We start from the raw sequence: 15,380 nt of genomic DNA, 5'->3' as shown, positions 1-15,380 counted from the left end.
AAATTAGAGCCCTTCTAGGTTAATGACATAAACTACAAAATAGTTAATACAACGAAAAGGTAGGGAAAATGTCTTTGCTTTGCAGCTCTTTTCACTAACATCTGTTTTTCAATTACATGACTATTGTGCCATGTTTTCCAGGAAATACATTATATCATCGAAGCAATTTTCTTTACAATTATTTTTCAGCTATTATTTGTATTTCTTACACCTCATGCCAGTGATGACTCGTCACGGGGTTACAGAAATAGGGTGATCAGTCATTTCCATAGGGTTAACATAGACATGCCTTTAATGAATGCTTTGGGAACACTGAAAGCTCAATTTTTGCTGCTGGTAAAAGTCCCATAAGATGTATAGACACTGAAAGTCTGTTCAATGATTTAAAGTCAGGTAAAAAAGGTGAGGAAGGATTTCAACATTTTTTAAAAACAGAGAACCTCTTTCCAACACCTTCAGGAGGGAGTTTTCCTTTGCAGTAGCATAAATATTTTTAACACTCACCACCACCTGCACAATCATCCCCATAAACTGATATGCTCTCATAACTACTGGTAATGAAACATGTTTTACACTACAAGTCTTTGGCAATGTGTCTATGCAGTGCAGACATTATCAAAACAAGAGCACTAGCAAGCTTACTACTGTGGCACAGCCATTGGCTATTTTAAGGTGTTTTCTTTCCCAGACAGACATCTCATATGCATGTATGTAGGTATACAAAACTACAGGAAGCAGTGTTGCCTAGAAGGTGGGGATCAGGATTCAGGAGACTAGGTTTTATTCCCAATTTTTCCACTGATTTACAGGCAAATTTTTTGGAAACTTACATTATCTTTTTGTAACTCAGTTTCTACCTGTAATACTGGAATACTGATACCTAATTATTTTGTAAGGTGCTTTCAAATGAATGGATGAAAAGTGTCATGTATGAAAAAAGCACTACATGAATAAAAAAGTTATAGTTGTGTGTATCTAGGTTTTAAAATGTCCAGCCTGGAGTCAACAATGTAGAGTTACCTCATTGTGTGTAGACTAACCATACTCATTTCCTTTGGGACACCTAGAATTTCATAGTTACTGAAGAAAAGTTATTTTGTTACTTCAGCTACTATTTGGGATAGCTAAGAATTTTTAAGGTAGCTAGAATAATTTTGAATTTGAATTCATGTAATAATGTCCAAGCAGAACACTGAAAGTTATTAAATTTGCTTAATTTCAAATATTTTTTTTTCTAGAAGGTACCATTATTTAAAATCATGGCTAAGATCCAAAATTATCTTTATATCATATGAGCAATCTTTGTGGGTGCATTGGTCATCATCCAGTTTTATATAGTTTCAACATTTTTGTAATGGAATAAGCAGGATAAAATTTCAGGTTTGCTATAAAATTTTGGCAGGACAGACATTCGCCTTTATGTTCAGTTGTAAAAATCTTCTCATAGTACATAAATATAAAAGCAACTAGTTATGTACAGTGAGAAAAGAATCTGGATGAAGAACAAGAAACAGTAAAAGTTGATCCAGACCTCACTGAAGACAATAGAAGCCTCTTCCACTGATTACAATGGCTGTTGGATAGGATTCTAAACAGGAAAATTAAGGCATTCATCCAGTGAAGCACTTAAATATAAGAGCAGACTCACTTACATCTCACTGAAAACCTGTTAGCTTTGATTTCAGCTGAATTATTTGCAGGATGAGACACGACTCACTATGAGCTGAGATAACAGAATACGGTCTCTGGAGTAATATGCCTAGACCAGATCTTTGTGTCAAGGAATGTAGAGATGTTTGTTTCCACATCTTTGGAATATTCATAGAGGCTACTTTAACCTAGCTGAAGTACACTTGATGAAGTAATCATGATGAAGTAGTCATGTGCCTTGCCAAGCTTAAGATTGGGGCAAGTCTCCACCTCCACGGAAGGAGGCTGCTCCCTATGCTATGTCATGCAAGGTGTAGCTGTTCCGGCCTTCCACTGCCACCTCAGTTCTGCTGAATTTGCTGTATCACTTGGAAATATGGCAATGTATTTGTTTCATAATGAAGAGCAACTGATAGTTTTGAAGAATGAACTTTTACCATCAGTAGACCTTTTTACTAGCTTCATATCTTATTTATTCTCTGAGAATATGATAGGGAAGTTTTGTATGATAGAACAAGTGTGTACTTCAGTAAGATCTCACATGATAGCAGAAAGGAAGCTATTAGATATGCATCAGAAAGTGAATAATAAAGCACTGTTTATTCCTACATAAAAATAATCTATACTGTAAAAATAGAGGCCATCATTAGGATATTAAGTATAAAATCCCCCACTTTTCAAAGAACATATACCAGTGTAAGTCCAGTCCTTGATTATCAACAGAAAAAAACACTATAGACAGTAGAGTTGTGTAGCATTTTCTCTTTAAACAGTCCTATGCATGTATTGATTATTCACTGAAAATAGGACAGCTAGAAATGCTCTGCTCTGCCAATCCTTGTATCTCTGACATGCAAATCTTAAAGATGGAAGAAATATGAAAAGAACAGGCTATCCATTAATTGTCATGGAAAATTGAATCCAAGGGCAAAAGAGATATGTTTCAGTGTTTCTTAACGAATCGCAGGACAAACAGGAGATTGCTTTTGCATGTTGAAGTGTTCTGTTGTACCAATGTTTATCCTAGCAAAAATATTTTTAGGTGAGAAAATGCTTCTGTATTTTACAAGGAAATGTTACTGAAAATGGCTGTATCTTGGGAAATTAATGGGATCTTATATTGTCACTGAACATACTGAAAGGGACTAAAGACCATAAGTTAACTCCTTATGGTTCTCATTTGAAATGTGTCAAAGCATCACTAGAACTAGATAATTCATTACAATCCAGTGCAGTTAAGCACCTCATAAAGTTAATATTCAACACTTGTATTTACAGCACTTAAGTAGATTTTTAGGCATGTTGATTAAACCAAACTAGTGTTGACACAATTATTTCATTTTGCCTTGTGTCAGTATCAGATAATCGTATTTTTCTTTATTGAATGGTTCCCTAAAGTCAGTACAATTACCCATGTTATAGCAAAATAGCGCAACAACTGAAACACTCCATTTCTACTGGGTAGGACATGGCATATATGGTAGGACCAGAATTTTCAGTCCTTTTTCTCGGACTTCCAATAGTGTATCCCTTCCACTCTGAGAAACAGCACAGCTGGGACAGAATTCCTTTCTTCTCAAAAGTTACACAACTCTTGTTTTGATATATAACGGATCTAGAGATTTCTCATCCTCTTCATAATAAACACCAGAAAATAGGCTGGAATTTTCATCTTTCTCACCCATGCAATACATAGGAGAGGAAAAAATACAGTCATACCAGCATAGGTGCAAATTCTTTGCTCTTATCTTACCTTTTCTTTCCCCCAAAATGAAAATATTTTGACAATGAAGTTATATCCACGTTGCCCAGATTAATTTCTTAATTATTCCAGGACTCCTACTTCAATCCACTTCATCATTCTTTTTCCCCTGTAAAATTTTAAAAATTTCTTCATTGTAAAAACAAGCAATAGTTCTGATCTTTTTAGATGTAAACACTCTAGGGAAAAAAATATCTTTGGATATTTATATAATGTTAGCACATGATCTTAGTTTAGATGCAACAGTAGAGATAATAAACAACAGTAGCATTACTGTAGTAAAAATGGTTTAAAAATGGGTGGCAAAATCTGTAGTAAGAAGTAAATTTTTTTAATAAAATGGTTGTGTGTCTTAAAAACACTCTGTTTTCAACTTTATCACTTGGCCTAAGACAAGATTTTATCTCTTCTTAAAAATCCTACTATGAGAAATTAATAATGATGACAAAATATCTTTGAAATGCCACTGTCCAGAATCGTGTAAAATTATGATGTCAGAAAAGAGAAAGTAAATTAGCATCTATAGCATCTATAGTATATGGCAATTATTGCTCAAAACCACAGACAATTACATATGATTTGGGGGTGTGCAGTTATACTAGTTCTGGAATTAATTCGCACATTGGTTGTTTTATGTATACTTTCTGATTCTGTTCAGTGTCACAAAATATATTGAAAACTCTTAACACCTTTTAAAACTCGATTCACTTCTGATGCAATAACAGAGATTGGTCCAATAAAGAAGAAAGAAAATCTATTTGTGAACCTTTTCACTGAAGTATATTAAAAAAAATCTCCTGTTATTTGAGCTTACCTTATAAAATGTTTACATGCCATTAAATAGGACTAACATCTCCTGTGTAAATTAAATGGACTGCGATGTTCCCTGTGTCCTAAAGAGCAGTAGTACTTGTGGCTATAAAAATACCTTCATGTAATAAATCAAATGCTCTGCTCCTAAAAGTGGAATTATAAAAATAAAGGGACACAATCCCTGCCTAATTAGCTTGTCTGTACACGCATTGCTCTGCAAGCACTATAAACAGAAGTATGATTTAACTTCAGCAGTTCCTACATCTCAGCATATTTTAAGGGCTGGTACCTGGTGTAGGAGAGAGAATTTATTTTTCAGAATAATTGTGAGTAAAGTTTTAAAGTGTGCAAATTCCTTAAAGCTCTATCCATCTATATAAAAGATAGTGGGTAGAACTGTTTGAGAGTGTAGAAGACTGACACAAGAGTCCAAATTTGGAGGGCAGGCAAGGAGTGAAGTAAGCTGATCCTTTTCCTGCTCACTTAAAATACTTGCTTTCATCCATTTACTGATGTGCAAGTGTAAGGCAGCCTAACCTAGCATGATGGCAGGCAGACGTGTGAAGCTGGACTAATCCTTTTTTCCTCAGTTTCGAGGTTTCCGCATGCCCCTCCCCGTTAGCTGCCCTCTCTGTTGCATTTCTCTGCCCTGGAGGTTTGTGAGGAGCTTTGCCAGCCTGAGAGTCTGCCCTACCTCCCTGTTGCCTCCCTGTCTAGTTTCACTTTCAGATGCATTTTCAGCTTCACTGATATAGGCAAGTAGTATCTTGAGATAAATCTGTTCTGCTAAGAATAAAATGAGCATTGTAGTGGCCAAGAGGAGCTTGTCTAAGCCATTTTATTTGCTAGAGCTGCTTTTCTGCCCACCGTAGAACTGAGCGCTCCTGTAATTTAGTGAAGAGCAGAAAGAATCGCTCCAGTGAGGAAACCTTTGTGTGTGGTGCGCATTTTTACATTCAAATTTAATTTGGGATTAATTCAACCAATGTCCATTAGTTCCTGTAAATAAGCGGCACCCACTGTCGCCCAGCTCTCGCCTACCCTGATCCTTGCCTGAGCGCTCGCTGACTGTTTCCCCCAGGGTGGATATTTCGTGCCAGGGCCGTGCTCCACCTCGGCCCTCTGCGGCCTGGGGAACCTTCCAGAACAGCGCAGGGCCTCGGGCAGCCCCGATGGCGCAGCCCCGCGCCGGGCCGCGGGGAACCTTCCACAACAGCGCGGGGCCTCGGGTGTCGCAGGCCTGCCAGCACCAGTGTCAGTGGGGCTCTCGGTAAGCGCCGCAGCCAACATCACTGCTTGCTGCAGGCAGCCTGGAGCGAGGGGCCAGGGCTCGCGTGCCCCGTGTGGTGCCTCGTGCACCCCTGGGGCAGCCCCCGCGCTGGGCCTGTCCGTGTGTTCGTTCACTGCCCGCGCCCGGCGGGAGAAGCAGCACGCATTAAGATTTGCTAAGTGCTAGATTTAAAGGCTTGTCTTGTTGTGTGAAATACACAACGTTTTTGCTTTTTGTTCCCTGTGTAAACCTTGCGTGTTGTGTGCACCGCTGTTTACTTCCCTTCCAAATAGCATTTGTTGCCTTTAAAATAAAAGGGGGAAGGGGTGAATGTATGAATGGCCTTTTGGGAGCTGTGCTAACTTGTCTGCACGAGTCTGTTACAAGTGTTTTTCTGCTGCTAGCTCTCTGAAGTTCAGGTCAATTCTGTGAAGCTCTTCTCCCAAAGTAAGACTCAAGAACAGATCTATGCACTTTGCAAATTTAATTTGCTGTTTCTGTAAGAGGTACTGTTAATAATACACATGAATAAATGAACTTATACCTATAAATTAATACTAGAGTAGAAAAGAAATGTACAAGGCCTTAATATCTTTTACATGTTAAAAAAACCCTAATTTTTCCAGCAGCAAGTACCAATTTACTTGTAAGTAAACTGTGTTTATCTTTGCATATTTATGGTATTTGTCAGATAGCCTGCAAAACGTGTAAGCTCGCTGCCCCAGCCCGGAGCTGCCTGTGAGCCTGGCAGGAGCAGCAGCGGTGGCGCCTATGCGGGAGCTGGGTATGGGACAGGCAGGGAGAGCAGGGAAAGGCCAGGCCTTTTGGCAGCAGCTCAGGTTTGATGGGATTAATTGTATAGTGAAACTTTAATATGTAATTTAATTGTAGCTATGTAAGGGAAGAGGAAAACTGATGCAATTATGCTGTGAGTAGTTCTCAGTGTGGCAGAACTTTGAATTCATTGACCTTTTTCAAACAAATTTGAGAGGAATAATGCTCTCTTCAAAGACAATTAAGTTCCTTTAGCTTGGAAATCCGTAGTTGGGAAAAGGAGAGTTGGGGTCTTAACTACTGAGCTAACTTCAAAACCTGTTTCTTGGTATCTGTGCTGTTTGGCCTGATACGTGCACTTACAATAATAAGTACAGCTGGTGAAAGGCATTAATAATTCATTTTCATATGTGAAATCTGTATGTCAGATGACTCACATGGTTTAAAAATTTGGATACTGGAAAATAAGTCCTCAGCTAATATGTGGCCACAGATAACTCCCTCCAAATCAATGGTAGGTCGTGGTACAGTGAGGGAGTAGGGTAGCTTTCTGAAGGGGGTGCGTGTGGCAGGGGAGGCAGCAGCTGCTGTGACCGGCGGGTTCCCGGGTGGCTCTGCCGGGAGAGAAGGGATGTGGGGTGAACTGCCTCCTTTTATTGCTGCACTTCAGCTGAGTTGCGTGTGTTTGGGCTGATGGCAAGGTGTGGGGGTTTTGTTGTTGTTTTTGTTGGTTTGTTTGTTTAACAGATAACTGGAATTAGAATGCAGAATAAGTAGTAGGAGGGGCCTCTGCGCATAGAAGAACTTGACTGAAGGTATGGATATGATTCTCTTTGGGAGATGCGGCGAGGTGTCTGGGAGCAAAACTAAGCTCTTTGTCAGCACACCTTCTTGGCTGCTGTGTTTTTTCACTGACAACAGTTTTTACTGTATTCCTGGATAAACAGTGATGCTTGACGATTTTAATAACTTGTGTGATGTTTCAGATCTGATACTTGATTAATTTAGGTGGCCAGTGTTGTGTAGAAGTTAGAGTCTTTTCTGCACATTTCTCACTGAAGCAAGACTGAGTATTTGGGTTGAATTGTGGATGAAATATTGCTAGCCAGTTCATTTTTAGTTCTCTATAGGAAACCTGAGATATCTAAATTATATTTCTTAATGAGAAGCCACATATTATTTTTGAGCAAATTAACTTAAATGTTACTGAAAATTTTGAGCTGTGCTCTGTGGAAAGTTATAATATTATATCACTAGGTAGATTGTGGAAATGTGTATTGACACATGGATGACAATTATTTTTAATTCCGTAACATTATCAGCAACTGACATATGATTATAATAATGCAATTCTCTTTAACACAGTCTGGAAAAACACATTGATTTTATAGCTCCCCAAACTGATTACATTAATATCTGTGCATAATTAGTTTACACATTACTAAATTACTGGCAGATTAAAAGTGAAATAGTGCAGTTCATACTTGGCTGCATAACTGCCAGAAAGGAAATTAATATGGATTCAAATGGTCCTTGGAGACCTGCGTTGAAATAGCAGAAATCTATAAAGACTGCTTGCATTAGGAAATTTCTATCACCAACATGTTTGTGGTTGATGCTTTGCTAAATCTGTTAATATGGGTAAAATTTAGTACAGGAAATGATGTTTGAATGATGCTTTTACAGTTACCAGCTCAAGAATGTGTTTATTAAAAAGTAAATTCCTGATTGTAATGTTAAATGGCAATTACATTGGATGTGAATATGAATTTTTAAATACGTTTCTAAGTATTCCCAATGAAGTGGTAGCATAAAGTAGCTTCTACTTAAGGTACATTTGAAAATTACAGTGTTTGTAGATATCATAAAAATTGAGAATTTGCTGGTGCTGCCTCTCCATCAGGCCAAATGCATGTTAGAGATAAGCCTGTATCAAAGCTTGATCTGTTTATACAGCCTCAAATGCTTCCAAACAAATTTCTATCTTTAAAAGAATTTTGACATACACTGTATAAACCAACTTTACATACAATTCATCAACCGTCTGCAGGTTTTTACTTTCTGAGTACATCTTGATGAAGATTGGGCTACTCAGATGCCAACCGGAACTACTGTTATGGAAAGAGAAAAATAAATGGAGTTTAAATGCTCTGAGTGGAACTGAGGTTCTGTTGTGTTTTCCTCCCCTCCTTTTCCCTCCCCCTCTGCCCCAGCCCCATTAGGCCTGCGTGGAATGTGGCATTGAAAGAAAATTGAGAAGAGAATCTGATGCAAGTTCAATGAGTAGTGTTGGTTAGACATGATGGCAAGATCAGGCTATGTTATACAAACAGCTGTAGCCAGATTTACTATCCAGAACTGAATATAAATGGAAATGCTATATGAATTTAATCTCAGCTGTATTTCTTAAGGCCAAATTGCCTTCTGGGTCAACTGATGTGATGTGCATAAGGACCTGGTTTCTTGAAATTATCATTTATAGCTTCCATCTCTTTTAGCAGAAGCTGTAGATATTGGTGACTGACAGCTCTAAAAATCATGTTGCAAAGACAGAATTGAATCCTTTATTTTAGGGATGGATTGCTGCTGCTTCCTTACCCTACTCCTTTCTCAGCATGGCCTTCAGTTAACTCTCTCCTACTAAGCCTCCAGAAAGAGATGTGTGTAAACATAGATGATTCAAAAAGAATCATACTACCAAATATCCTTCTCTCAGCATTCCTGCAGTTCCTCAAGTAGGCTAATCTGTCCTTTTAGAGAGGGCTCATCTGTCCTTTTAGAAAGATGCTTTCTTTAAAATTAAACTAATAACAATTTGAATAAAGGGGACAGACTTTTTGATCTTGAGAGTTTAATTCTTGGGTGTTGTTTTTGGTGTGTGATCTTTTTACCATAAGCTTAACACAGGAAAAATCAAGCTCTGAATAAAAGTTAATGCATGCTCCGCCTGTTTGCTTGTCTTTGGTGAGAAAAACAGTTTATTGATGGGTTGTGGATGAAAAGGGGAAGAAAGGGAGAAGGGCTAGAGGAGGCTTGTGTTGAGACTCTTCAAGTAGCAACGTAGTGCAGTGCGACATTTCAGGTGAAGCATGGTTCAAAAACAAAAGCAAAATTAAGAAGAAAGCCACTTAGAGGTATGAAAGGATTTCACTGTGGATTTGTTGATTTCTTTCACTTGAATAGTAACAAATCTGTGGATTTTCCAAATGGGGAAGGTATGTAGGTGAATTCAGTTCATGATTTCACATGGAACTGCCTTGCCATTGCACTCTAGGAGGAAATAGTTTTCATTTTTAAGCTAATAGCAGTTTTAACATCATGATCCGTTTCACTGAAGTAGACACTTGGACTCATTAGAATTGTATTTATGATTGCAGAATGAGTACTCCAGATTTGCCATTCTGTGCTGGAATTAATCACATATACATGCCATTTCAAATTAAGATGAATCTAAGTGAAACATGACGATTTTGTTTTTAAGCTTTTTTTTTTTTGTAAACGTTTCCATCGGTTATAACTCATGTAGTAAGATGCTATATGGGAGGTCTGCCAGATTTCATATAGACCATATGAAATGCATTTGGCAGACCTGTTGTACATTACTACTGGATTGTTGTACATCTAGCTGGACCATCATGAAGTGGTTTGCTTCTTGCTAGTCAGTGGAAGCTGCTGTTGTGCATAGTGTCATATTGGGCTTGTAGAGAAAGCAGTAGCTGAAACTAGAACTTCTGGGAGGAAACAAGGACAGAACAGAGATCTAAGAGAACCAAGGATCTGAAACTAGTTTTTTAGGAATAGGGAGATGTAAGGAGGCGAGATGAAGAGGATGACAGTGGTGATGGCAGAGAAACAGGTATTTTGGACTTTTTCACTGTCCATTGTACTTCAAGCTCTCGCTTGTCCTGTTTTTTGTTTTTTTGTTCTTTTTAGGGTAGGCTCTTTTACTTTCTTAATCAAATAGGGAATTTATGCAAGGCAGAGAAATATCATTTGAAATATCATTTGCTGTGTTAAAACAAACACAACATTATTCCCAAGGCCATTAGCACTATATTTATATTTCTTTACATAAGTTATCACCAAATATTGCTAGCTACCAAATAGTTGCATGGTTTTTCAAGTAGGACAGGACAAACAATTTTACAACTGTTGTATCTTCCTTGTTTTAGCTAGAATTTTGAAACACCCCTTATGCTTAATATAGTCTAGATTGTTTGAATAAAATTATTGAGTAAATCAAGATCTTTATTCCTGCAAGTCCATTTAATACATAAGCTATCTGATGTGACCAACCATCTTGGTCAAAACTCCTTTGTGAGTTTGGAATTCTTTGTTTGGATGATGAGTATAACTTGAGAGTGTAGCAAAACATTATTTAAAAATTGAATAATTCCTACCTCATGATCATCTCCAGAAAATCTTTGTAAATGTTACGTCTGGTATGTTTTTCAGAGTGCCTTTGATTCTAGTGGTATGGGGCTCCTAGAGTTACTTTTTTGGTAGAAAAAAAAAGTTGTTTACATATATTACAGATTGCAGTAGTAGGTGTAGTGAAATAAGAGACAAGATCAGATTGGTGGATAGTTTTGCTTATTTAATTATCTAACTAAGGCTCTATGGGTCTAGAAATTGCAATTATTTTTCTACTCATAACATGGCTCTCAGAAGAAGCCATGTAGAGAAGGAATATGGTGTTTGCACTTTTCACTTATTACGAGCTTCGTGCTGCTAAATCAGAGTTAGGATAGTTTAGGAGACGGTGACAAAGACTGCTTCTATTTAATGAGGTATGTGAGTGTTGGAAGAATTGTGAAACATTAGACTGCAGTTTCCATAAATGTTAATTGGACATAGTTACAGTCCTGTTTGATATGGACAAGTTAAGAGAATACTCCTGTGAGAAATGTAACTGTTCTGTTTTAGAATTTCATTTGTTTCAATGCAGCCCTGTTTTCATAGTCTCTATAGGCTGCATATCTGGTCTACTGAAAGGCCTGTTTTTTCCTTTCAGCCAATTACTTGTCTGAATCTCATGTTCCTAATCTGCTTAGGAGAGAAGTTTTCCTGTTTTGGAGATGAGCAGCTAAAGGTGGTTGCATATCAGAGATTAGCGTTCTGGTTTTCTATCTGATTCTTCCAACTGCCTCACTGCATTCAATTCCTACCACAAGTAGTTAATTCTTAAAGCCAGTTGCTTTAAGAACTAAAGGTTTAGTTGTGGAGAGAAGGCAATTTTTATCTCCAGAGATGGGTTTTATCATGCTTACCTACACTGAACAGCCCTTTAATCAACCAACACTGCTTTTTGTAAATTGGTGGCACTTTGGACCTGTTAATGTAATTTGAAAAACAGGGTTAGAAATAACATAGAGCACTGTAGTTTGGGTGGAGATTCAGATGGAATTTAATGCTATTGCAGTGAGAGCTGCCTTTAATAAATGTTTGAAACCTTGACTCTTGTCAAATTGTCACCAGAAATTGTCTTAAATTTAACACAGTTAACTCAAAAATTTATTGTCCATTTTGAAAATTTCCCATTTATTTTCCTAATTGCTTTTAGCCTTGCTTGTTTAGGCAAAACAATTCTGCTCCTTAGTTAGAAAATATCTCTCATCAGCTATTTGGGATGTAGCTATAACTGCAGATCTACTTTGGTGGAAGCATTCTTGTAGCCTCCTAATGGTTCCTCAGGTGCCCTGAATTTAAAACATCACCATTATAGCCTAAATTACCTCCCACACTGCAAGGCTCTAAAGCATACTGTTAGTGTTAGAGCCTCTCTTAAATGTGGGAATTCAGAGAGCCAGAAAAGAGCAACACTTCTACTGGTATTTTGCTTACCTTCTCTGGGTAATTGTAAATGTAGATATTGGGGTTTTTTTCCTCTTTTGAACCATTATTCCCTGAAAGGAAGTGAACCTGGGAGATGTCATTTGCAATGTGAATTCCTATATTAATTTATTTGCCTTTCAGTAATATCTTAGCATTTTCATCATAGGTTCAAAATGCAGAAGTGCTAAAAGTTTACAGTAAGTTTCTTCACTGTTACTGTGCTGTTCTGGGAAGCAACCATTGTACAAGAGAGCTTGGATGACAAGATCTTAAGCAGATGCATAATTATTGTCATGATTTGGGAGTATTTAAGGTTTTGTTTTACGTCTACATTGGAAGTAAAGCAGCATCATTGAAACATTCAAAGCTCGCAAAACTCTCTCTCTTTTTCAAGTGTGCTCACTGAATAATCTGAATGTATAAAAATTTTCCAGGAAGAGGTTAGAGGAGATACTTTTCACTAACACACTAACTGGATGTTCACTTTTGCTAGGATAGAAGAAAGGAGTGATGGTTGGTAGTGTGATTGAAGGTTTTTTGAAGTTTTCGTACAAAGTCTTATTGGTAAATTACAAATAGATTTCAGTAAAAAGCTATAAAATAATCCAGTGTTAGGAAGCTATTATTTAGACAATACCTTAACTTATTTCAGGAAACTAGTGTCTCTCCCCCACCCCCCACCCCCTTCTTGTTATGCTCCAAAGAGCAAGTGCTTGGTATTTACAGGTTTGTTTTCCCTTTGACTTGAAAAGAAGTACATCAGTGATTTCACAGTCTCTTTGAAAGCTAATCTTCTAAGGCAAGGGAAGGAACAGCTCTAAAAAACAAATTAAATTCTGCCCCCCCCCTTTTTTTTAGATTTTATTATTTTTGCTGTTACTTAAGAATGGTGAGAGCATTTTTCTGGCTGCTAAGAAGTAAACGGAGAATTTCCCTGCCTTATCAATAGTAGTCAATCTCTCTGTTATATGATAGTTTGATCATTTTTGTGTACATTAGGGAAAGAGTGCTTCTATTTAGAGGACTATAAAGACTTATACAGTGTCAGGGTGGAAGCATGGTTTATAGATGCAAATTTTTGAAGTAGAGCTTAGAATCATTCATTTTTCAACAGTTTCTGAAAGAGGTGATCACTGAATATCAGGAATATGTTTGCTTGCAGCCTTATCAACTACTGTGACTTTTTTATCACAGTTATAGGATTGCATCTTAAAACCTCAGGAAATTCGTTTAGTTGTCAATTATTTGAGTGACTTTTGAAAAGCTATTTCACTGAGTTTTTAGTAATTGCTGACTTGCTGCTTGGATTCTTCAACTAAGAAGGGGGAAAGAGTAAAATAAATATGGCCCAAAGGTTAGCCTGATGCAAAGCCTTGAATTTAATGAAGGATTTTCATACCTCTCTCTGTACCTCTTGTATAGTTACATGCAAAAGTAAATAAGCAGTAGGGGAATTGATCCTCCCCTCCCCCATTAATACGCTGTGGGACTTGCTTCAAAATTTCTTCTTTGTTTTATTGTGTATGGGATAAAGAGACCTGATATTTTTCTTACAAAAAATAAACAGAAGCACCCCTCTATGTTAATTCAGATCTTGAAATTGTGTAATGTGGTCTGTGTAAGACTGTATTTACAGCTGTTTGGCAAACAGAAGAAGAAAGTTTGCAGCCTATGTAACAAACTGCACAGACACAGCCCTCCATTAAGAGTTGCTTGTGTCAGCATATCACATTTCCTGGAATGTGAACCACATTAAATAAATAAATAAATATATATCTTATATGCTGTAAATCTCATTAAAGCATTAAAATTAACTCAGTTTTTTTTTTAATATTTACTGCTCCTTAGCAGCATTTTTAAACAAATAGCTGCTTTCCATGTTTTTCTGCAGTCATGAGCAGACATGAATACTTGTTATAGTATTTTTCTTGCAACAGTGTACCTAAAAGTTGCTGTACAGTGCAGACTAGTTTTCCTAATAATGCTGTATATGCAGCAGTAAACAACATGAAGGTGCAAAATATAATTTTAGGAGAACTAAGTAAATTTGAATCTTAAGCACATCACAAAAATTATTTGAATGTTACCAAGAAAGCTGAAAATCCTACAAGTTGCTCTGGTTCTACTAAATCCCTACCCCACTGAAACCAAGGAAATGAATATTCAATATTTTTCTATTTGAGTCTCTTGATATGCTATTGATTGACTTTATTTTCCCCAACAATTTTCTGACAGATTTCCCTGTGTGGATTACTCGTGTTCTTTGATATTCATTTTGTGACTGCCTTTGAAAAGCACATCAAAGTTAGAGTTGCGGCAAACCATTCACTAGAGCTACAAATTAGTGAACGTGGAATTAGTGTGTTCACTACTGCTGGCATGTACAAAATACTATTTTCAGCATCCTGAATGCTACCTCAAAGTAGAAAATGTTGAAGAAGTGGGAATTAAATACTGCTTCATGGGCTTTGGGCAATATTGCTGAAATTGTTAAACATTGTTTAACATCCTGAAAGGCATTCCTCCATCATCTTTCCATGCTCCATCTCTGCATGGTATATTTCAGATTCATATGTTTAGTTTGTACTCTGTATGCTTTACGTACATTTTAGTAACATGAAAGACATATGAGAAAAGTAGTAGATTGTTTTTAGGTAATAAGTGGTATTGAAGATATATGCAAGTTGAAAAATAACATAAATATGAAGGCAATGACCTAATGCTGAATGAGTTGCTTGTAGAATTTCTATGTGTTTGGAAGGTGACTTTCTCTAATATATTTGTTGTTAGCAGTTGCTGGCCTGGACAACCTAGTAAAGTGACAGTCATTGAAGGGGACAGTGTACTTTTGTTTCACTGTGTGAGCTTACACACCTATATAAGGCATTGAAAAAAAACCAAGAAATTTGGAAATAGAGTCCTCCCCACCCTGGGGTGAAGAGGGAGAAAGCATAGTCTAGACAGAATCTGATGGTCACTGTCCCATTCTCACAAAGTTTATCCTTTCTTCTTTGGACTTGCCCTTGTCCATAGCTTGGTGCCGCCCATCCTGCTAAGGGATCCTTTTCATGTGGAAATTGGCCTTTTGCTGTCTTGCTTAACTAGACCTTGAAAAGGTGCAGTGAGGTATAAGTTCTGACAGTTTTTGAAATTGGCCTGGTTTCATCTTGCTCCTAAGACTGGGGATGGGAAAGAAGGTTGACCTCTACCAGTAAGGTATTCTTATAAGTGTCTGTCCTGACCTGCTAATGGAGGTGAATAGCTTTCTCATAGTAA

This window comes from Apteryx mantelli, chromosome 10 (assembly GCF_036417845.1).
Source record: "Apteryx mantelli isolate bAptMan1 chromosome 10, bAptMan1.hap1, whole genome shotgun sequence".
Lineage (NCBI taxonomy): Eukaryota > Metazoa > Chordata > Aves > Apterygiformes > Apterygidae > Apteryx > Apteryx mantelli.
This window is presented reverse-complemented; position numbering follows the sequence as displayed.